Source organism: Canis aureus, chromosome 28 (assembly GCF_053574225.1).
Source record: "Canis aureus isolate CA01 chromosome 28, VMU_Caureus_v.1.0, whole genome shotgun sequence".
Classification (NCBI taxonomy): Eukaryota; Metazoa; Chordata; class Mammalia; order Carnivora; family Canidae; genus Canis; species Canis aureus.
The window spans coordinates 6,503,505-6,528,401 of record NC_135638.1 but is presented as its reverse complement, the minus strand read 5'-3'; the positions used below and the strand labels follow the sequence as shown (position 1 = coordinate 6,528,401).

Below are 24,897 nucleotides of genomic sequence, written 5' to 3'. Positions count from 1 at the left end.
CTCCCTCCTTCTCCTTTTTCTTCCCTGCCCTTCAGGGAACTCCTCAAACCACTGAGGTCTCTGGACAACTGCCCCGTGTGCTCTGCAGGGCTGAGGGCCAACAGGCTGGGGACCCCCTTTGCTCTCCTCCCCCATCCCGTCTACAGCGGGGCCAGGGCGCATCTGCACCCAGAGGGGCTCCCTTGAGGTCCCTTCCTGATGCTTTCAGAGCTCTCCCTCTCCTTCGTTTCTGAGGATCCAGGCACCACCTGGATCTGCAGGCAAAACACCCCCCTGTGTCTGCGTGGATCCAACAACTCCTAAAGGACCGATGATGGAACAAGGAGCCTGGTGGGACCATGGCCCAGTCCCCTCCCCCTAAGTCCCATGGGCCTCCAGGCACCAGGGAGTGTCACTCAAGTCGCCTACCAGCACCTCAATATAACACCATGCTCTGGGCCCACCGGGTAGCTCTGGTGGCTAAGCATCAGCCTTCAGGGGCCCTGGGTTCGAGCCCCCAGCAGGCTCCCTCTCAGCGGGGTCTGCTTCTCCCTCTCCCTCTCTCCCTCCTTCCTGCTCATGTTCTCTCTCTCTCTCTCTCTCTCTCGCAAATGAATAGATAAAAATCTTAAAAAAAAAAAAAGCCTTGCTCTGGTCTAAAACTGGACGGACCCCCAATGGACTGCCAAGTGCGGGGGGGACAGCAGGGCTGCGGCTGCCCTCCACACCCCCTCCCCGGCCTCTTCCAGCACCAGGCGGCTACCGGAGGTGAGACCTCTGCCCAGAGCCCAAGAGTCATGCCCAATCTGCCAGGTCGGAGTAGGGGATGCAGAGGCCACTTTTAGGCCACAGGCTTGAGCCGCGGAAACCCCAGAAGGGAAGAGGGCCCGGGGTGACCGCCGGGCTGGACGCCTGCAGCTTCGCAGGTGCTGCACCTAAGCCCACCCTTGGGCTCCAGCTGCGGGTCCCCAACACGGACATTCCAGGTGCCCAGGCCTCTTTCCCTCCTTCCTCACCTGCAGCCCCCGCCGCTGCCTCTTGACACACAGACACCCTCTCCTTTGCTGTCCTGCCCACTGCTCCCGTGCAGGGTACTCGGTAGACTCGTATCTCCTTTAACAGAAGAACGAGGGGGGGTCCCTGGGGGGCTCAGCGGCTTAGCACCTGTCTCTGGCCCAGGGCGTGACCCTGGGGTCCCGGGATCGAGTCCCGCATGGGGCTCCCTGCATAGGGCCTGCTTCTCCCTCTGCCTGTGTCTCTGCCTCTGTGTGTGTGTGTGTGTGTCTCCATGAATTTAAAAAAAAAAAAAAAAAAAGAAGGAGGAGGAAGAGGAGGAGGCGGCATGAACATAGCCCTAATGGCTCATCCATAAGACTTGCTTACGTGATCTCTGTTTTATTTTTCCTGTAGTGTTAACAGTTATTCCTCCCATATCCGTGGAGCAACCCTCATCTGACTCTCAGCAGGCAAATCCAGAAGGCCCCTGTCCAACAAATGGGGAAGCTGTTGGACCTCCAGGTGAGTATATTAGAATAGAGCTGGTGTGTGTGTGTGTGTGTGTGTGTGTGTACGTGTGTGTTGCAGGGAGAAGGGGCATCTTATACAAACAGAGCTGGAATCGTCTTTTATTTTTTCACTATGCTATAATCACAGGATACATGTTCACCTGTTATAATGTCCATGTTTAGTGACCTTTTCAAATTGTAATTTCACTGTTTCTTAACGAAATTTCTGACTGGAGAAAGGCCTGTTGTAGCAAATTAGATGGAATGCAAAGTAACCAAAAAAAAAAAAAAAAAAAGGAATGCAAAGTAACCGGATTAAAAATAATTGAATCAAACTGGGAAATATGTTCAATATCGAAGTTCTTAAATGCATGTCTCTTGTGTCACTAGAGGGAGCTCAGCACTTAATTTGTATTCTAGAAGAGTCCAGGGCGCTGGCAAAAACATCACAAGGGCAGTTTGCATCCTGTCGGGCTGTGTGTGAAGGGGCCTCTAAACAAACCAATGCCATTATTTTTCTTGGAAAATGAAAGTCACTGAAAGCCTTAGCTCTCATGCTTTTCATGGTATTTGGGGCGAATAGAAATGCCTGTGTCTCTGCGGCGCCACTGTCAAAATAACACATGCGCTTCTTTGAATGCACCCCCCCCCCCCCCCCCCCCCCCCGAGCTGGCTCATGCTCTTTGCAATGGTCCAGAATGCAGTGGATGAGTAAAGATTGGAACACGATGCGCGAAATGTGCTTCGGGCCCCTGTCCCAGGAGGAAGGTCCACGCAGGGCACTCGGCACAGTACCCACACGAACAAGAGCTGGGCCTCAGAGGATGCTCCACCTCTAAATCTGCAGGATTATTATAATGTGTGAGCTGCTCATAAATACACCTCTTCTAGAAATAAAAAATAAAATAAAAAATAAAAAATTAAATTAAAATACAAAAAATACACCTCTTGTGATAGATGCATTTTTAAAAATTTTTTTTTTATTGGAGCTCAATTTGCCAACATATAGCTTAACACCCAGTGCTCGTCCCGCCAAGTGCCCCCTCATTGCCCATCACCCAGTCACCCCGTCCCCCCACCCACCTCCCCTTCCACTACCCCTTGTTCATTTCCCAGAGTTAGGTGTCTCTCATGGTTTGTCACCCTCACTGCTATTTTCACTCATTTTCTCTCCTTTCCCTTTATTCCCTTTCACTAATTTTTATATTCCCCAAATGAATGACACCATATAATGTTTATCCTTTTCTGATTTAATGTTTGTCCTTTTCCGATTGATAGATGCATTTTTTTTTTTTTTAAATGAAGGAGGCTCCAATTTGGTCACCGCTACCTACGGCCAAAAGCCACTGAACTTTGTACTCAAGCTATTTAAACAAACAAACAAAGAGTAGATGAGACTTTTAGAAGGCAGTAACATTCTCCAGCTCCTGCAGCTGAAGGATTCTGAGCAAAACTAAAAGTCCTGGGCCTCATCAAATACTCGCATGAGCCATGTAAAATAAGAATAAAAAGGGCATTAGCATCGCATGGACATTTTCAAAGGCTAGATTTGCAGTGAAGAAATAAAACATAATGGGAATAAGAGTGCTGGGCATTCCCTTTCTACTTTCCTGGCTCCTGCCAGGAAAAGATTTATTTTACTGTTTTGTCACATATGCAAATTTTGAAAACCACTAACTTTCTCAAACTTAATGTCTGACAGCCTCTTAAAATCAACCTAAATATTTACCTTATTAAAGCTATTTATGGAACTTTAGGGGCTTACAGTGCCAAGGGTATGCATTATTGTGAAACTAAAGCGTCACTAAGCTAAATAAATTTTCTTCCATACCTTGAATGATATCTAGAATATGCGTTAAAGAAGTCACCCCTAAAAAGTAAATAAGTAAATAAAAAATAAAGAAGTCATCCCTAATAGTAAGGGTAGCTTGTGGGCATTAGAGTCAAATTGTTAGTGAATATTACTCAGTTGCCTGTGGATTAAACTTTAATTTTTTTGTTAAAAAAAAAAAAAAAGGAGCCTCAAGTCCTACACACAACGTGGTTATTTGCACGTCCTGGGGGAAAGGCTAAAGTCCATAAAATCGCAGACCCTTGAATCCGGAAGGGACTCAGGAGCCATTGTCCACCCTTCACCCTCACCCTCGCCCTCCCAGAACTCCTCTTGCGGCCTAGGATGCTCGGGTACATGGAGGAGATCCCACCCCACCCCCCCAAGGCAGACACACCTCTTGCTGGATGGCTCTAATCCTGCAAAAGAAACTCTTCTGTCTTCAGAACTTCATTTTTCTGCTGTATAACATTGCACTTTTATTCTGCTCCTGCCCTTTGGCTGAAGGGAAAAAGTCTTTTCTTCTCGTTCTCAGGAAAGGCGTTGAATCTGAACGTGGACATTAAGTCCTTTCTTCTCTCCCAGCCCCACACTCTCTCCCACCACAACTCCTTACATCCAGTCAAGATAGTACAAGCTTGTTTGCAACATTTGTTATTAAAGATACATTTTTCTCATTCTTCCCTGGGGATGAAGCTTTGTAGAAAAATTAGAAAATGCAGACATGCCAAACCAGCCTTCCTGCTCAGAATCGATTTTTCTAACATCAATATGTGCCTCTTTATTAAATATGTTCACAAAGACAGACTATCATCCATTTTGTTCAAAACCCTATTTTCTCATGTAACCAACCAATAAATCATCTATAACAACATCCTTAAGGTGGAATTGTACTCCACTGCGTGCTTGCAGCATCTTAAATAACTCACCACTGTTGGGTATTTAGTAATCTTGCACTGAGGCCATTAGAAAAATCACTAAAAAAAATTCTCAGAGACTTTTTTTTTTTTTTTGCAAGACACTTGTGTTATTTTCTCACGTTTTAGTTCCTTATTTTTTAGAAATTAAGATCTTTTCATCTCTTCGAAAACGATGGTTTCCAAAGTAAAATATGTTTACTTCCTCAATCACTTCTCACAAAACATTATTCAAATCTATCATCATCTTCGCCGATCTCAAAATTGAGAAATTTATTTCTCCCCCAACACTTTTGCTGAACACCCCCAAAGCCAATCTCAGGTTTGACCTCAGGCCTCAGGTTGGCCAATCTCAGGTTTCCGAATCCTTGGTCTAGGTTAGTTCTCTGTCATACTGTCTCATGATACTTTTCACTTGTCCTTCGTGGCATTTGTCATGATTGTCATTACATGGTTCGCTGCATGATGATTTGTTTGACTCCGTTGGCCTGTTAAAATCACAAGCACTGAAATCGTGTCTGCTAATTCAGCACAGTGTCTACAGCGACTAACACAGCACCGGGTAAAAAACATGTTACCCCAAACACTTCTTGCACAAATGGACAGATTTGTAGATTTTAAGTGACTGTGGGCCAACAGAGGTCTCTCAGGTAGACAAGGGATGAGTGAAGGTTCTATACTCTGAGGCCTTATTCTACAGGGTGCAGAAAGGGGCACCTGAGCATATTGAGGGCTTTCCACGTCTTGCCTCCCCACTGCCTACCGAGCCATAGTTACTGGATCCCACACTGGCAAAGACAGTGAGAGAGGAGCTGGTCGTCAGTCCGCAGCCCACTTTCTGCGTGGCCTCGTTATGTCTGAGGCTCTTTCCAGCCTCTGGGACGTGCCTGGGACATGTGAACCTTCTCATAAGGCTGCCTGCACAACAGTCTCTATCCACAAATCAATGTCTCAGGCTCCATGTGCCAAAGAATCCCTTGAGGGCCATTATTAAAATGCAGCTCCCTGGGCTGCACTCTCAGATACTCTAATAGACCAGATCGGGGGTACGGGGCAGGGATCTGTCCTTGCGCAAGCACCCCGACTAAGGTGACCATACAATAGGTAGATCACAAGCTGAGAAACATTAATAAACATAAATAAATATTTTTTTTCTAATACTTGCAGATGTAACACTTCATCCTCTCGGTTATAGTTTAAAGTTAGGAAGACCAGTATTGCCTTCATTTTATAGACAAAGAAGCTGAGTCTTCAAAGGATGCAGGGGCAGCCCAGGTCTCTCCTACAGGATGGCCCTGTGACGATCAGAGAGACCGAGTTTATCTTAGACATAAGATACGTATGCATTTATTCACCAAACTGCATATTCCTTGAGGACGGCAAGTCTTATCCATTTTCCTGTTTCCGCTACGTAGCAAAGCACAATTAATACTTAACGAAAGAACTAATTTCTGAAGATCTAAGCATTCAGACAGAGCATCCTTCGAAACATTTTTCGTTTTTCTCCATCAACGAGGGATCCGTCAAACAAAAATCAAAATCCCTCAAGCTACAGTTTTCACGAAATGGAAACCTTTCCTTGTTTCTTAACAACTGAGCTAAAAGTGACTTTCTCACAGTCGGGGAAGTATCATGAGGTCACCCAATTCCACCCTGGAATGGAATGCCCCACTTGTTGCTTGTTCACTGAACTGATGATGCCAACAATCCTTTGTCTTTGGTATAATCAGACTCCGAAGCTCATGCAGGCCTCTAGGTCCAGGCTGCCAATGCTGGCGGCCTCTTCCAGATAACCGACCTCAGTTCTGCTGACTCAGAAAGTCAACTCCCCAGTCACACAGGGCCCCTATTCACAGGGAACCGGTTTCTTAACCTTTTCATTTTGCGGGGGAGGAGGGGATGTGAAACCCTCTGAAATAAAAGGGGATTCATTCATACGACTCCTGCAGCTAATGTCAATGGACACCCAATGGACACAAATATTTTCTGCTGGAAATAACTTGTCCTGGGTAAGGGTATAGCTTTAAGTGGCTTATCTAATCAACTGAGAGACAGCAGAGTGATTGTTGACGTTCTGACCCCAGACGTAGTGTATTCAGCAGCAGCTTGTTCAAGGCTATTCTTTACATTCTACTGTTGGCAGCAAAACCTTTGAGGGAAGCCTGTGTTCCGTTCAAAGCTAAACATAGCTTAAAATGGAAGGAAGCTTGATCTGGAAGGTGGCATAATGACAGTACTTATTGCAAAGAAAAGTGCTCAATGTCATATTTTCACTGATGGAGCTTGGCCATGTTTCACAACATGACGTTTGCTGTGTAAAAATGTTCATTATCAAGGGGCAATAAGCTCTTCTCACACATTTAAAAGGCAACAATACATGTTGAAGTATGGAATCAGAGCCTCTCCCCACCTCTCCCACAGTCAAGACCATGTCCTGACCAGTGTGTGCGACTTTACAGTATCTGCAACTACAGATAGCACAGAGCGTCCTTTGAGCACTTTCTTGGCAAAACCAGTTTGGAAACTTTTATCCTACTGGTAAGGCATGTTGCTCTTTTGTAACTCGGCACCCTGCGATGATTCACAAAAGCCAGGAAGAATTGTACCTTATATGGAATTTCTAGGTCAGAGGTGGAGTAAAGAGGATTATCAACTGATAAGACTATAGAGAGGTCTTATCAAAACGGTTATTGAGTCAAATTGTAGTGATCCAACTAAAAGCCTGCTGTTTCCTCTGACAAATATTATCATTTTATCTAGTTTACACTCAGAGAAACCAAGCTTTGGAGAATTTATTTTTTAAGATTTTATTTATTGATTCATGAGACACAGAGAGAGAGAGAGAGAGAGAGAGAGAGAGAGGCAGAAGGAGAAGCAGGCTCCCCATGGGGAAACTGATGTGGGACTCGATCCCAGGACCCCGGGACCACGACCTGAGCCGAAGGCAGACGCTCAACCACTCAGCCATCCAGGCATTCCCCCAAGCTTTGGAGAACTTAAATAACCTCCCCAAAATCACCTAACCAGTGGTGAGAAAACAAACTCGGCCATGTGACCCTATATCCTAACACCACACTAACTCCAACAACGCTTCCTTTAACTGAATATAGGTGAAAAATAATATCGTTTAGCTAATTCAGATATTTACGCAAGCAGCCTAAAGTGTAAATAATATAGAGGCTAAAAGACAAATTTTCTTAAACTTTGAAATCAGTTTCTGTACCTATATTTGGAGGTGGCTGTCGCTAATATTCTGAAAATTGATAACACTGTCTTATTCCCCAAATAAGGCAGGATAGGTACTTTGCTCTCTTGATTTGGAAGCAAACCTCATACCTCCTTCCCTTTCAATAACTTTGGATTGGAATTGCACGAGACGAGATGCATGTAGTTATGGGGATAAAAGAACAGACCCGAAATCAGGATTCCCTGTTGGCTTTTTTTGGTGACATAACATAGGGGTATAAACAGGAAAGGCGATCATGTTAATTGGGGGACTGTTAAAACTGAGCAGATGAAAATGTTATAGGAGAGTTAAAGGCAAGATTTCTTCGGTGTAAGTCTGCCTTGTTCCTGAGCTCACAGGACCAGGCAGGTGATACTTTAGCAACAACATGCCTTGCTATTTCGAGATCACCGAGGAGACAGAAAAATGCTTGGAACTAAAAAGGCAGCTGAACGAATAAATTTGCAGTGGTGCTTTCAGACTGAAAAGTTATATTCTAAGTTTCTGAAAGAATTGCACTTTGTGGTCAGCTGAAGATTTTGGAAGGGAATAGACATATTTAAACATTCTGACAAATACTTTCTTATTTACAGGGTTTTTTAAATCACGAAACTGCCTGCAGCGTGTGATAGCAAGGAAAATCTAAACAGTGAAAATTGTTTTATACAATATGGGGCTGCGATTTTCATTAAATAATGGTAAAACATTAAACAATATTAAATCAACAATAGGGCAGCCCGAGTGGCTCAGTAGTTTAGCGCCACCTTCGGCTCAGGGTGTGATCCTGGAGACCCGGGATCCAGTCCCACGTCGGGCTCCCGGTACATGGAGCCTGCTTCTCCCTCTGCCTGTGTCTCTGCCTCTCTGTCTCTCTCTGTGTCTCTCATGAATGAATAAATAAAATTAAAAATAAATAAATAAATAGATCAACAATAAATTAAGTTGTATATGCTTTTAGAAAATTTAAAAAGAATATCAAAAAAAAAATTTAAAAATTCAGTACACTGAAAAGTAAACAGCAAAGACAAATCCCAAGCTACGTAAAAATAGAAATAATGACATTTGTAAAAATGTTTATTTGAGGGGCACCTAAGTGGTTCAGTCGGTTAAGCACCTGACTCTTGACTTCGGCTCAGGTCATGATCTCGGGGTCCTCAGGTCCAGCCCTGGGTCAGGTTCAGCACTGAGTGGGCTTGAGATTCTCTCTCTCCCTGTCCATCTTCCCCTCCCCCTGCAAGAGTGAATGCTCTCTCTCTCTCTCTAAAATAAACAAAATCTTTAAAAATTTTGGTATTTGATTAATAGTATTTTGATATATTTTCATCCTATTTTTCTCCTAACCATAAATGTTGAGCATTTTAAAAATATACATAAATGAAATCCTACTGCACACCTGTTTTGTACTCTGCATGAATTTATCATACCTTATTTAGCTATTTCTTTGTAGTCAGAAAGAGACTATTTTAATTTTTATAAATATAAGTAACATGGTTGCAAACATCTTTGTATGCAGACTTTTCTGCATTTATTATTATTATGCAAGATAGCTTCTTAGCAACAGATTCATTGCTAGCAAGAGGACCAAAATATATAATCAGTTAATTTCATATACTATATAATCATATATAATTTTGCTACCATTGCAAATAATATTTGATGGGTTCTATGGTCCTTTTTTTTTTTTTTCACATTTTAATATCTCTGAAATCAGAAGGCAACATTCAATCCATGGTGTCTGCCAAGCATCAGTCATTGACTTGGCTGTCATGTTCTGTGCATCCATGTGTGTGAATGTGGTGAATTACACCTGGTGGCAACAGCTGGAGTGCTGTGATCTTCCCAATTCAGTCAACAAACCTAGTGGAGACCATATGAAGAAGAAATGAACCCTGGTTATTCTCCAAACCCTTTCCATTGGTACTAGCTAGGACGAAGAAAGCACGTGTCTCAAAATTCATAAAATGTATCCCCTTAGAGCTCACTTTGAAGAAGGACATACCGTCTTACTTTATTTGTAAAATAAATAAATAAATAAATAAATAAATAAATAAATTTGTATAAGACAGATTAATGGAGAAAAGGATACAGGTTTATATACTTTTTTACATGTACATGGGAGCCTTCACAAGAGAATGAAGATGCAGAGAAATGACCAGAGCAGGGAGCTTTTTATACCCTTTAGACAAAGAAACAACACTTTTGTGACGAATTGACAAGACAAAGCAAAGTGGGATAGGAATAATAAATGGTGAAGAAGTAAGTAAGAAGATAAGGGTGAGTTTAACAAGGTTGTTTGTACAGATCATTGTCCCCAAATTCCCCATCACTGACAATAAGGATGTCTTCCTACCTTCTGGTATAGGGAAGGTACTTATCACGTGGGAATTTTATCTTCTGCTTTCAGGGGGAAAAAAGGAGGGTTGGAATCTTCTCCTTGCACCTGCTGTTTCTTAAGTGTCTCTTTAACTTAAGATATCCAATATGCCAAAGTGGCATATTCTGGGATGAGAGATCCTGGTTTCCTTTACCAGGAAAGTCTAGGAACATAAATACAAACGGCCAGTGAACATAGTTTAAAATACTTAACCTTACTAATGAATGGGGACATGAAAATCCAAGTAAGATCCTACCTTTATTTTTCAGATTGGCAAAAACCCCAAACATCACAGTGGAGATAAGGATACTCCTATACACTATTATTAGAAGTGTAAAATAGTACCTATCAAAAAAAAAAAAGTAAAAATACACATATCATTGCCTCGGCAAATCCATTTCTTAGTATTTCTGGAGCAGAAATATTTATATAAAGTGGGCAAGGATACTTGTTCAAGACTATTCTTAGTAGCATTTTTGAAATTGTTAAGAATTAGAACAAATTTAAAGTAAATCAGTGAAGGGCTGGTTTAAAAAGTTGTGGCACATTCTTTCAGTAGAATAGAATTCCGACTTAAAATAATGAAGTAGATGTATAAGCAGTAGAAAGATACACGTGATATGTCACTAAATAAAAAGGCAAGTTTCAGAATAATATGTTAGTCATGATACAATCTGGTTTAAAAAAAGATATGTATATCTGAATTTGCATAAAGGAAGGTGTAATAGGATAAAAACTGAAATTGTTAAAAATGGATGGTTACATCTAAGGAGAGAAGCTTGTAGGGAAAAGTAGATACGGAAGAAACATTACATTTTGTAAGATTTGATCATTTGTAATCATTCCCAACTTTTTAAATGAAAACATGCTGTAAGTCAGAAGAGATACGCATTTTAAGAAGTGAGAGCCACGCATGCCTCAAGAAGCGTTGCATGGATAGAAACCGATGAGAAAATATCGAAGGGAAGGTCAGACTCCAGCAGAGTTGAAAACCACTCAGTCGTTGTTTCCCAGTTGAAAATTCTTCCTCCCACCCTAAAAGTTGGAAGGTGCAACATTTTGTTTGCTTGATTTTTTTTTCATTTGAATTATTAAGGTGCAATTTACATACAACAGAATTGAGCCAGTTTTAAGAAAGCAATAAATTCTGGCCAGTGGGGGGAGTGTTTTAAGGCTCCTAATTTCACTTTGGCTAAGGACCAGGTCAGTCATCCTTTGTGGCCACGATTACACTTTAGCAGAAAGTTATTCAAGATGTTTAACCCAAGGATGTAAAATTCGTGATTTAAATCAGGACTAATGACCCCTGGCTGTGCCCCGGGCCATTCTCGAAAGCAAGATGCCAATAAACATTCATGAGGTCTCTGGAGTTTAGACAGGTGCTCAGATTCTAGAAGATAAATCACTCCCTGGAATTCTGATCCGTATCCCTATGTATTTCCAAATCTGCTGTGCCTGCTTCTTTTCTAGGCCCAGATTGTTGATTCAGTAGCCTAGTTGGAGAACCCCCTTTTGGCTCTTTGATTTGGGTTAACCCCTAACTCTTCACCTGTTTGTGGTCTTTCTCTTGGCACACACCTACGGTATTTAGCTTCCCTCCATTCATGAGCATTTGCATCCTCTACACCCACCTAGCCTTTTGGAATTAACTGTCTCACTCTCCACCGTGGAAACTTGGAAGTTAGTAGAAATTTTTAAAGAAGGAAAAATATTTACTGTGAAGAACTCTTTGCTCTTTTATCCATGGTTAACTCTGGTCCTCTGTTCATCCGCTCATCTCAGATTTCATACTGGGTTTGCCTCTTTATTTTGAGTTAGGCCTGGTTTCTTTCTTTTTTTTTTTTTTCTTTTTTCCTTTTTCTGGTTTCTAATCAAGCATTTAAACTTGATCTCACATCTGGGGGTGAGGAAATAACATTAGAAACGTCTATTTCATTTGACCATTTTTTTCCGCAACCAACCTGGCCATACAATTGGCTGGTTACTGTTGGTAACTTCTTAATTTTAAAAGTAATTTTAAGTCAAAAACAGTGAGATAAGAAGATGTGGCTATTTTAAGGGAATTATTTGCCAGATCTTTATCTTCCCTCTTTCCCAAGAGATCTTGATAATTAATGGCTTATCTCCTTTTTTTACAAAAGACTATCTTGCTTCAGATAGGAACACATCTAAGGGGGCAAGGCAAAGGGAAAATTGGAAGTATGGAAGTCAGTGCTGAGAAAGTGAATTATTCTAATGACTGGGTAATGATCATTTTTGAGGGATTTTCTAATTCTTTGCTTTCATCAGAAGTGAAGGGAAGCCTAATCTAACTTGTCAGCTGATAGATCTTAAAATAACTTTTGATAATAGGTCTATTTTAAATATAGATCATTATGGGGGTTTTGTGTGTATATGACTTGGAAAGACTTCAAAATGACATTGTTACTACAGACTTTTCACATTTGTATCTAGTTACTGATGTAAACAATTTCCCAGCACTAAATACATATAAGTATTAAAAAACAGGAATAGTTCAAAATATTCAATATTCCTAAATATGGGAATAGAACTGATGAGACTAGAGCCTTGTCTCCTTCTAGTAATTAATAATATTCATCTCATAAAGATAGTCTAAAAAAAATTAAAGCACAGACCCATCCATCTCTGGAAAAGGTGTAAGTCCAATAAAATTTTAGCTTTTATTTATCAAAACTGCATACGTTTTATGTAATATATTTATCTTATGTCCAAATCATGGTTGTATTAAAAATTCAATTGAGGAAACATTTGTGCTCAGAGTTTTAGGATCATAGGAAATAACTTTTCAAAATTCATTTTACCTATTTTGTTACAGAGAAGTGTGATAAGGTGATCAAGATCTTTAAGCTTAAAAATTACATTAAGATAAAAGTATGTAGGGACTGTGGAATGGCAATGCAAATTCAAAGAGAAAAGGGAATTACACAATAGTTAAGAGAGCTAAAGGAGAGTTTGTTCATCTGTACTAAATAAAATAACAACAACAAAATTTTTCATTATGGAAATTTTCAAACAAAACTCCAAATAGATATTGTGAACCCTCATTATCCAGCTTCAACAATTACTAATATTTTGCCAATCTTATTTCATTTATACCCCCCACTTCCATTTTTTTCTTGCTAGCATTTTCATGTCAAATCTCAGACATCATATTATTTCATAATAAGTCATATATTTGTGAAGTGAGTAATGGTAGGTATCAGTCTAATATTTTATTTTGAGTTCATCAGAGACATTGTTAAAAAAGATGACAGCTCTAATCTCAAATGTCAGTATTTGTAAAATACTAGATATCCTTGTGGGTTTTTTGGCAATCTAAGATATTTCAACATACCTGAAATTGGATGAAAAAATAAGTTTGACATCTATTTCTCCTATTTTAATGAATTTGCCCTAAAAAACAAACAAACAACAACAACAAAAAAACTGGTAGCTTTTAAATATGTAGTTTATTTTGGGCATAGTATAGATTAGAACAAGAGAAAAATAAAGTAATTTGCCTTGCAGCATCATTATAGGTCTGTTGTCCCTTCGATTCCAAAACAAAAATTCGGAAGACTAAATGCTTTTTTATAATTTTGGTGTAAACTCGTCGCCTGAAAAGATGTGAGGTTATTTATAGTCTACTTGTTTCACATAGTGTGACTATTTCCGTATTTTGTTGTAAACATATTAATGGGTTTGATTACAGGGTGCTTCCTCGGGCCCTGATAAGGTTCTTACGTGCATAAGAAAAGGCATATGTTTAAAAAAGAGTTTGAAATACAGATGAACCCAAAAGTTTCATATAAGGGGTGGTGGACCTGTTTTAATATACTTTATTTGATTTAGCTGCAGACACATTCCCTTCTGTTTTTTAAATACAATTATTACACACTGACTTTGCATCTGGTGGTCTTCTCTCTGTACAACATATTCATATGGCTGAGGACCATAGAAGCAGAGAGAACTATGTTTATAATTAAAAATACCAGGACCTTTAAATAAAACTCAGCTAACACATGACAAATTTTTTCCTTTAGAATTAAACTTGTTTTTTTCCAAAATAGAATCAAATGCTAAAAGCTCGCATATGTTATTAGAGCCATTTATGTTACTTCCCAAACTCGCCCTGATTTCACAACCCTCACACTCCCCAAGGTCCACGGTCCCTGCCCCAAATAGTATAAATGGGACATTTATAGATAACTAAACAATGAAGTATATTTTGTCTTTGGCGGGGGGGAGGGGAAGGACCAGTTCTACAGGAATTCTCCAAAACAGAAACAGTATGTTTTCTTCACATTTGACTATGGCAAATGTTATATTTTTACAGTCTGAAAAATGCCTCAATTGTCCAATGTAATCTCAGTCCACAGGAACCAAAATTCTAATGAACATCAAAAATAATCACAGCAGGAAGCACATGAGTCATAGAAGAATCATTTAAAGTTTGTTGAGCAATTAGTGTAACACTAAAAATAACAAAAATTAAGCAATAATTGTTTATGCCAGAATATTGGATTTATGCTTTTTTTTTGATGTTCAAAAATCAACTCTAGGCCTTAGTAAGAATCATATACATTAGAGTTTTATTTATCAAACTACCTAAAAATAGATAATCTCATCACCAGAATGGTGATCAAAAGTTTTAAATTCTAAGAACAATGAAAACCATCAATCTGTAGGGTTTTATCTTTTCCTCTGACTGGCAGGAGGTCTGGTTGTTATTTTATAACAATTCATTTCCTCTCTCAGAACTGTGACAATAACTGAAAAGGCCTACAACCAAGAAGAATGTAGGGTCATCTTCCCCTCTCTTTTGTCTAGAACCATATATCGGTTTAAAAGGGTATTCTTTAATTTTTGTGTCTTGTTAGGGTCATACCAATTGTGAAACAGTTTTTAAGTGACTTTTCTGTGATTCACACGCTTACTGCTGTGATTTTCCTTTTGACTGGGTGAGTTAACCACAGTCAAGAGGAGAAGTTATATCGATGCTGCTTCTAGGTTATTCCTTCCCAGTGTACTTCGCCCCCACCTGCCATCCTGACAACTAAACCATCTTTCCTCATCCTTGGGCCCTAACCTGTGGCACAGCACAGCAGGGTCCACGGCATTCAGAGGTGCCACCTGGCACCTGGCAGGACAGATGCAGCAGCAGTCATCTAATATTTAAAAAGAACCAAAAGATATCTCGGTGCCTGGGTGGCACAATCAGTTAGTTGAGCCTCCAACTCTTGGCTCAGGTCATGACCTCAGGGTAATGAGATCGAGCCCCGTCTAGGGCTTCTGCTAAGCGTGGAGTCCACTTGAGGTTCTCTTTCCCTTGCCTTCCACCCCCACCCCTGCTTGTGCGCTCTCCAACTCTCTCTCTCTCCTTCCTCCTCCCTCTAAAATAAATAAATTAGTTAGTTCGTCAATTAAATAAAATTGTTTTAAAAATAAATAAAAAGAACCAGGAGATGAAGAGTACAGCATAGTAACATTGCATGGTGACAGATGGTGGGTACACGCGAGGTGGTGAGCATTTTGTAATGTATACACTTGTCAAATCTTGCTGCACACCTGCAACTAATATTGGATGTCAACTACACTTCAGTTAAAAAAAAAAAATTCAAACTTAATTGAAATAAAATAAAAAGAACCAGGAGAAGAGTGTAGACGGTCCCAAGCCGACCAGCAAAGGCATAGCCAAGCTCCACCTGACGGCTGCGGCCTGGGGCTCACCCCACCTAGAGTCCCACCTCCAGCAGACAGAAGCATGGGGGAGATCCAGCCCAGGGCTCCCCTCCCCGTGTCAGGTGTCATCCTGCAGAGTCAGCACCAGCTGAAGGGAAGGAGGAAGGGAAGAGCCCATCAAATGTTGTCTTTCAAGGGCAAGATCTCCCTACTGGGGCGCTTTGTGCTGAAAGCAACGAAAATCAACAGCTCCTGGTGTGAGTTACACAGTCATGTATGTCGCGTCACTTTTCACTCTCAAACCACTCACTAAGGTGAGTCAGGCTCCATCAGTGTTTGCTTTTATCCACTTCCCATGTAGCAGCATTTCCTAATCTCGATTTGTTTTTAAGTTAGAAGTCAACATTTTTGCTTTGAATTGATAGTGCTTATCTAAACCCTCAGCCAGCAGCCAGGGACATTCTAAAGGAAAGGAATAACCCGGGAGAAGCAGCTGTCCAGGAAAGGCACTAAATGTAGGGGAGTCAAAAAGTAATCAGCCGCCAGTAATAACCTGCCACAAGCCAAAACCCACCCACTCCCAGAATGTGAACGAGCAGCCTGGTAAGTTGGAGCTCTTCAGGCCTCCCTTGCCCTCTAGGCAGTTATCTATGTGCCCTTCTTAAACTACTTTTGACACTCTTCCCTATTCAGGATGCAACTGGAGGCAGCTCAAGAATCAGGTCTCCCTCTGCGTCACTTAGGTCTATTGGCTGACATGCAAAAATTACGTACTGTCATGTGATCAGAAATAAGCTATATTTTATAATGGAAAAAATCTCCTTGGTATTGCTCAGTGGTTTAAATGGATTACTATGTGCAATGCTCTTAGAAGTGCCTGACAAGTATTATGTGCTAATTATTTTGTGCCCCCCTTATTCTCACCCATTGACCCCTTAGAATCACGCCAGTCACACGTTCTGCATCCTTGCTTATAACTGCTTTCACCCCATGAACACTATCTAAGGGGCAGCGCCGGATGTCCATCAGCAGATGAACGGATAAAGAAGAGGTGGTATGTGTACATAATGGAATATTACTCAGCAAAAGTGAGCTCTTGCCATTTGCAATGACGTGCTTGGAGCTAGAAGGTATTGTGCTAAGTGAAATAAGTCAGTCGGAGAAAGACAATTATCATATGATTCCACTCATATGTGGAATTTAAGAAACAAAACAGACGACCATAATGGAAAGGAAGGAAAACTAAAATAAGCTAAAAACAGAGAGGGAGGCAAACCATAAGAGACTCTTATCTATAGGAAATAAACTGAGGGTTGCTGGAGAGGAGGTGGGTGGGGATGGTGGGTGGAGAGGATCTGGGTGATGGGCATGAAGGAGGCCACTCGATGGAATGAGCACTGGGTGTTATGTGCAGCTGATGCACTGAACTCTACCCCTGAAACTAATGATACACTATATGTTAACTAACGTGAATTTAAATAAAATAAAATACAAATTAAAAATATATATATATATATCTAAGGGGCAACAGCATCTTAAGATGTAGCCCACTTTCCACTTTAAAGATTCATCTGAGGAAAAAGTCTTGCAGAGAGTCTTGGCTTGGCCCTCTCTGGGCCTGGACGTGGGACATTTGAGTTGTGCAAGTGGCTATAGGCTTGTGGTGTGAACCCAGTCTTTGTCCTAAATGGTAGAGGCCTCATCCAATTTCTATGAGGAATGAAGAAGACTGCTGTTGGCTGTGGGGAAGAGGACTTGTGAGCCTCCCCCTCCGTCAGGGTTCTCAGCCCACCCAGCGCTCCGTGTTCTGATTTCCAACTGCATTTTTAACTTTTCATTAGGATTGTAAAGCTGCTGACCCCGCTTACCTAGCTGGCCATTAAACTCTGTCTTAGGTACACTCTATGAGGTTGATTTTTCCTAAAATGTAAGGGACATCTGATTTTTAAGTTTTTCCTTTGCAATTTTATCCTGCTGGTGTTTCTGAGGCTACATTTTCAGATCAAATTTCAGTTTTCCTTAAAATATCCACTGAAGAAAGTACAACACTGCATCCTCAACTTCTTTCATTCATTGCAAGACTGTGTGATTCCAGATAAAGACCTCTGGTAAAGGGGGACTTAACTGAAAAGAACCTCCCTCTTAAAGCAGGGACCACCCTGATACCCTCTTCTTAACTTTATATGATGACCAGGTATTACTTCTAAAGTAGAAATTCAGATATATATTTTTAAAGGAAGAAGTTTATTAGCTTAAATGTACTTGAAAATTATTTAAATATAAATGCTTTTAAAACGTGCCAGATACTTGATCGGCTCCAAAATGTCTATTCCTAACAATGTTAATTTTTAAAAATTACTGAACTTCCTGCATCTGAAATATCCTATCCCCCTTAATATTTGTCCCTGTCTTTGGGTATAGTAAAAATGTATACTCTCACATATTTATTCATTGTATAAATTCGATCATTCACTTAGCTTATGCATTTATTTGCTGCGTGATGACTGATTTACTCAGATATAGCTGTGTATCGGCCTAAGAACTTAATGAAAAATATCAGTGACCCTGGAAATCTTTGCTCCCAGGAATTCCAAAATGGGAGCTCTGTGCCCACAAATGGAATCCACGCCTTGCCTTTCACAAGGATCAGCTTTAGCTCAGTGTTCCTAAAAGTGACTAATGTTGAAGCCTACTTGCTATTCACTAATAGTGTTTCGAAGGAGGTGGTAGAAATGAAATGAACAACTTTCACAATTAGAGTACTTAAAATATCTCACTACCTCTTATTTTATACTGTGTCCCTGCTTCCTCGGGTACTGACTGTAGCACTTTGCCAAAGGCCCAGAAAAAGCATACTGTGATTGACAATAACGAAGATACAGAGGCTTAGACTTGGAAAGCACATTAAAGACCAGATGGTTGAAGTTCTGTCCAACAGATTCCTTTCCGCAACATGCTAGGGGCTGGTTGTCCAGCCTCTGCCGGAATATTACCGCAGGAGGCAGGAAGCCCCATTCTTCCCGAGGCAACACACTGAATGCTGACCAGTGCTCATTTCTACACCTATTTTTATTTTTATCACTACTGCTCCTGCTATGGCTCTTACTACTGCTAATTCTATTGCATTTCTACAGACCTTTCACATATATTATTTCATGTTATCCTGAGTCCTTTGTCGTCTTCAAAATCCTTTGAAGTAGAGATACTGAGAATTATTATCCCCGTTGTATGCATTAGGAGACAGAATGTGAGAGTTGAGGTACCTTGTCTAGGAATCACACAGCAAAAGCCAGCCCACACCATTAATCTAAAATCCCCAACCGTTTCCTTCTACATGATTATTTTGCTCTTTGTTGGGAAGTTTTCCCATTCTGAACCAAAATTTTCTTCTTTGTTATTCTCCCTCACATTAATGCAAATCACTCTCCCCATGACCAAGAACTCCATTAATGTTTCAAGTCGAACTCCTTTGACTTCGATGTCAACTCTCAGAAGGAAATTAATTAACCAATTCAGGAGGTTAAGAAGAAACAGGCAAGATACTATGATGTGTCCGTTTGGATTCTAGTTCAGCTAATAGAGAGATAAATCCAAAATAACTATGGCTTAACTTGTCTCTCATGAAATGTAGAGAAAAGATATCAAGGGTTGATAGCACGACTTCCCGAACTATTGCACATCTCTATCTCCCCAGGGAATACTGAGAGGGATTAGTTGAGTGGAACCTTATGTAGAGAACCTCTGTGGAAAGAACTTGTATTCTAGAATCTACATAAGCATATGAAAAGATGCTCAAAAGTATTAGTCATTCATGCAGAGCACATTTACAACCCAAATGAGATGCTGCTTGATATACTACCAGAATATCTAAAATTAAAAAGGCCGACAATACCAAGTGTTGTCAAAGATACTGAGCAACTGAAACTCTCATGCATTGCTGGTGCAGATGCAAAGTAATCTAGCCACACTGGAAAATAGTTCTGGATTTTTTTTCTAAAAGTAAGGATACACTATCATATGAGCCAGTAATCCCACACCTAGGTCTTCCCCAAAATGAAATGAAAATGTATGTCTACACAAAGACGGGCTTGCAAATGTTTCTGACAATTTTATTTTTAAATTTTCGTCCATGACAACCCCAAGTTGTAAATAACTCCAATGTCCATCAACTGGTAAAGAGCTAAAGTAGTTTCTTTAATGGAATACCACATAATGGAATACTACTCAGTAATTTTTTTTAAAAGGACATTCCAGGGAACGAAGCAAGCTGGCACAAAGGCTTGAGACAAGACATATCTTGGTGTATTGCTAGAACTACTACGAATTGAAGGTCACCAGAAAGATATGTGTAAGATGTTAAATGGCAGTTAAAAATAGACCACATACCTTGATTGCTCTGCAAAGGTTTAAGATTTAAATTTTTGGTGAAAGGATAATTTCTACAATTTGACCTGGGTAGGATAAGGAAAATAGAGAGGTGCTGAGATAAAATACATAGAAAATATTTGTTCAACAGAGCATGAATTGACGTATTGTCAAGGAATCCCAACCTGTGTGGGTAAGTTAAGGAGTCAAGGACAGGAAAGAGAACAGTAGCATCCTTGGAATTTTCCATAGTATGTGATGTAAATATATGGGATACAAGTATTTAAATATGTAGGATAGAAGCACACAAGTGTGTTTCTATATGTTTGCTTTTTTAAAAAAAGATTTTATTTATTTATTCATGAGAGACACACAGAGAGAGGCAGAGATACAGGCAGAGGGAGAAGCAGGCTCCATGCAGGGAGCCCGACGTGGGACTCGATCCCGGGTCTCCAGGATCAGACCTTGGGCTAAAGACAGCGCTAAACCGCTGAGCCACCAGGGCTGCCCAACTATATGTTTGCTTTTAATGTACAGTTCCTCTTTTATTTATTTATTTTTTATTTTTTTAAATTTTTATTTATTTATGATAGTCACAGAGAGAGAGAGGCAGAGACACAGGCAGAGGGAGGATCAGGCTCCATGCACCGGGAGCCCGACGTGGGATTCAATCCCAGGTCTCCAGGATCGCGCCCTGGGCCAAAGGCAGGTGCTAAACCGCTGCGCCACCCAGGGATCCCCAGTTCCTCTTTTAATGTTCAGATTAACATATTATGAAAGTTAGAGAAGTAGTGGCTGTATTGACACAATCAGAGATTTTATATATATTTAAGAGAGAGAGAACAAGCAGGGAAAGGGGCAGAGGGAGAGACTATCCAAACCAACTCCTGCCAAGCTCACAGCCCAGTCTGGGGCTCTAGCCCATGAACCATGCAATCAGGACCTGAGCCGAATCCAAGTGTCTGACACTTGGCCGACTAAGCTACCCAGGTGCTGAAGAAATATGATACTTTTTTAAGTAATCAAATGGCTATAGAGGAACAAAGAAGACAATAGTTCCTTCTGTCAATAGAGTAAATCAAGCGTGAGCTCTGCTTTATTTCAGGTTCTGGCTCTAAATTATACCTTCATAAGATGAAGCCAAGAAGTTTAACACGTCAATGAATTACATAGGGTTTGGGCCATTCCTCAACGTAAGACCATAAAAAACTTTGTTGGCCAAACCCATGAGGGTGCGTTGATGGTAGGAGCGCCCAGATAAAGATATAAAGCAGGAAGAAAAGGCAGACTATGGTCAGTAGGGAAAAGCTGGAATGGAAGAAGTCGGAGTGCTAGAGAAGGCGGTCAGCCGTTGTAATGAAGCCAAGTTGTTGTTAGTGGAGGCCAATGGCCAATGGCTGCCTTGGCAACAGGCTTGTCTCTGCCAGTCTCAAGAGTCTGCCTGGGCCTGTAGAGTCTTCAAAGGGTAGCAGATGATCGTGTTGGAAGGAAGGGATGTATGTCGGAAGGGATGAACCACCAATAGGGGACAAGGAGGCCGTGTGACACGAATGTGCTCCAATAGCTCTTCTCTAAGAGCTTATGACCCACGTGGCCTCATTTAATTTGTGCTTGTGCCATGAAGGTCTAAACTCAGCACACATGCGGGTTCTGCCTCAAGTGTTCAGCTCGCCCACCTTGTGACCCAGTTCTGGTCACTAGATTCCTATTGCAGGCTAAGACCCTCCTGCCCATTCTGACTTAATTCAGATTTAAAAACAGACCTCCTTTGTTCACATATGTCAGCTTCCTTTCTGTTAGTTTCCCTGTACTTGAGTCTAGTCAGAACTTTCTTGGCTTTGGCTGGGCCCAGTCCCATAGAATGGAATCCCGACTCTGAGTAATGAGCAATTAGGTGTGAAGTCAACCGCCAAAGTAGTTTTCCTGGCTAAAATCAGATGCCAAATAACAGTAAAGTGTTATTAAGCATTGGGCATATCAGTAGTGAATTCAAGTTCAAAGAACTAGTTTGATTCTTTTGAGGGAAGGGAAAGGACTAGTTGATTTTACCCTAAGAATAATGAAACCTCCAGAAACCATAGAATATTAGACAAGATCCAGTCAGCTCTTTCAAGGGAGAAAAAGGAGGAAATTATTTACCATCTTTGTATCCAGGAGTCAAGTAAACGTGACTATGACAAAAGGGAACTAGCTAATCAACTCAACGGGCTCTCACAAGCAGCAGGAAGACTTGCATATATTAAAGAAATTAAGACATTTTAGGTCAACATATTTCAGAACAAGTCGATGTCGGAAGGACTCCCCACCCCCTCCCCCCCGCAATACAAGCACGCAGATCAACTATAACAGTGGAAGTTTCAGATGTACTTGTCAAGCTAGAAATGCACAGGAAAATCTCTGCACTGTAGAAATAAAGACATGGAAAGCATGGGGCAATGAGTAGTGAGCAGGGGCAGAAGCCAAAATAGCGCACACCGACTGTAGGATTGGTTTGCTAAGGACTGGCTTGCTCTGTACCTGCTGCTTCAGAGTAAAGCAAACAATGTCCCCTTCCAACATGCAAAGTGCCCTAATTTGGATGCTAGGAGATAAGGTCTTCCCAGCTAATGGATAGGTCAAAACCAGATATTATGCTTAAGAGCAGGGTGCTGGGATCCTGAGAAACACAAAGGAACGCAGCATGTCACAGCCAAAACACCTCCCAGTACACTTCCTGCCCATGACCAGGCATCATAAGGTGCTGATCTTTCCATGAAATGGCAAAACTAGAGCCACTGATCCTGTGCAGGAAACTTCCAGGAAGCTGGGTGGAAAAGAAGTCACCATAGGAATCAGCCTGTAGGTAGCTGTAGAGTCAAACTTCGTTCTCTCTGCTTGGCTCAAATGGTCCTCAACTAAGATATTTCCATTAAAACTCCTCTAGACATGATAGACCCCAGCTGGCCTAAGTGGAAGCAAATGTGAAACTGGGCTGTGGTATCTCCATCCTGAGTGCACAGCATGAGCCCCCAAATCAACCCCCGCTGGAATGAATTCATAGCTGGAAACCATATTCTTCTTGAATCTTCCAATCATTGGAGAAAGTATTAGCAGACAAAACAAACAGAAGAATTTGCACACCAAGCACTAGAAGAAAGGGTACAATCTAGTCTGAAAGATACTTTGGCATATTTACGAAGAAGGAGAGAATATAAATCACAAGGAAAGAACGAGACCTTACATTAAATACAGATTTGTAAATAAGCCAAACAGAATCTTCCTGCAGTAAAACATATATTCATATGAAAAAAAAAAAAATCCTGAGTGGATAGATTTCAAATGCCTTTGTTTAATCAGTTTATGTAATGCTTCCGTGTGTTTTGTGATTTAACTCTGGGGATGGAATCTTGCATATGTGGTATTTTTAGAAAGAAAATTGATCCTCCAGCCCCTCCCTGGAGTTGCATATGGAAGCTAGATGTGTTTTACATGCTTTTACAGTAATTGATTCCAAACTCTAGTTCTGAGCTCTGGATGCCACACTAAATTTCTCGCATACTTAGCATGAGTTTTTATTGCCTTCTATTATGGTTCATAAAAACAAAACTCAAATAAGCACATTCCTTGGCCACCTTCCAAAAGAACAAGCCTATCAAAGATTCTAGTTCTGGAAATGTCGTAGGCAATTAGACAGTCAATAAAATGGCTAATTTAACTACGTTATGACCGGTATATATTCTAACATAAAATTTAGAAATAGCTATATGTTCACGTTTATGGTTGAAGCTATTACTTCTGGATTTAAAATAATCTGTTTTAAGATTGAGAACAAGGACAAATATACAGGTATTTTATTAATACCATATATCTGCTGATAGCACTATTATTTAAATACAGGTTGTCTTATTTTTAAATAATTTTATAATTTTAAATGCCTTAAAGTGCCAGGTTTGCAATTCCTCTTCTTTTGTCATTGCACATATGAAGAAGAAATTATATGATGGTGGAAATTCAACTGCTCTTTCCAAGTAATCTAATCTGTGACATATTTAACATTGTAGTCTTTGTTTCAAATCTACAGGAAATAAATGCAAAATAGCAATGGATGTTCAATAGGAGTGAGAAGCTTCAAATAAGTCATTGTTAATTGTTAAGCAACTCGAAATGCTCTGAGATGCATCCATCCAAAAGAACTGCTATATCATAAAACCCTTTTATCAACCAAGGAGGCCAAATATTCTCAAAAAAAAAGAAAAAAAGAAAAAAGAAAAGAAAAGAAAAGAGAATAAAATTAGGAGCAAAATAACAGAAATCTGTTTTAAAGTAAAAAATAATGTCAGCATCCTTATGAAATTATCCTATTTGGTGGCATAAACCAAAATTCTAAAGCCTCTGGAGGGAAATGTCAGAAATGGGTCTCTTTCTAAAAATAACTTTGCTGGGCATGTTAGAATTTTCTCTGATTTAATGAGCAAAGAATTATTGAAGAGGATGAATAGGTAGAAAGGATATCTATAATTATATTTGTTCTAAGCCTTTTTTATGTACAAAAGTGATTAAGGGAAGGTAACGTATTTTAGAAGATACTGATTGGGTAAGTGTATATCAACAAAATATCAATATTTAAATCAAATAAATAAGTGATCTATTATAAAGCTTAAACAATCCACTTTTCTCCAGTCAATATTCTTGATAACCTTGCTAATAAAGCTTAGCTGCTATCATCCTCCAAATAGAATCTCCCACTGGCACTAAATTGATTCTTCCCCCCGCCAAAAGATTTATTTATTTATTTATTTGAAAGAGAGAGTGAGCGTGTGAGGTGGGGAGAGGGAGGATCTCAAGTAGACTCTGTGCTGAGCGTGGAGCCTGACGTCGGGCTCCATCTCGCGACCCTGAGATCATGACCTGAGCCGAAATCAAGAGTTAGGTGCTTAACCGACCGAGTCACCGGGTCCCCCCAAATAAACTCTTAATTGATATAACATTGAAAATTACTGTATCAGTGTAAATTAATTAACTGAGTTAATTAAATTGTC

General features: G+C 40.4%; 1 long non-coding RNA gene across 2 annotated transcripts in view; it reads left to right on the top strand.

Annotated features, from left to right (window-relative positions):
• The first annotated feature begins 606 nt into the window (after positions 1–606).
• Positions 607–24,897, top strand: part of LOC144300355 (uncharacterized) — a 31,826-nt gene continuing 7,535 nt past the window's right edge. The window contains exons 1-3 of one of the 2 annotated variants that reach the window (XR_013366924.1): positions 607–747; positions 1,390–1,497; positions 16,454–16,835. This is a non-coding gene — a long non-coding RNA (uncharacterized LOC144300355). Of the gene's footprint in view, positions 748–1,389; positions 1,498–16,453; positions 16,836–24,897 lie in introns of those variants that run through there. The other variant, XR_013366923.1, reaches the window with a different exon arrangement.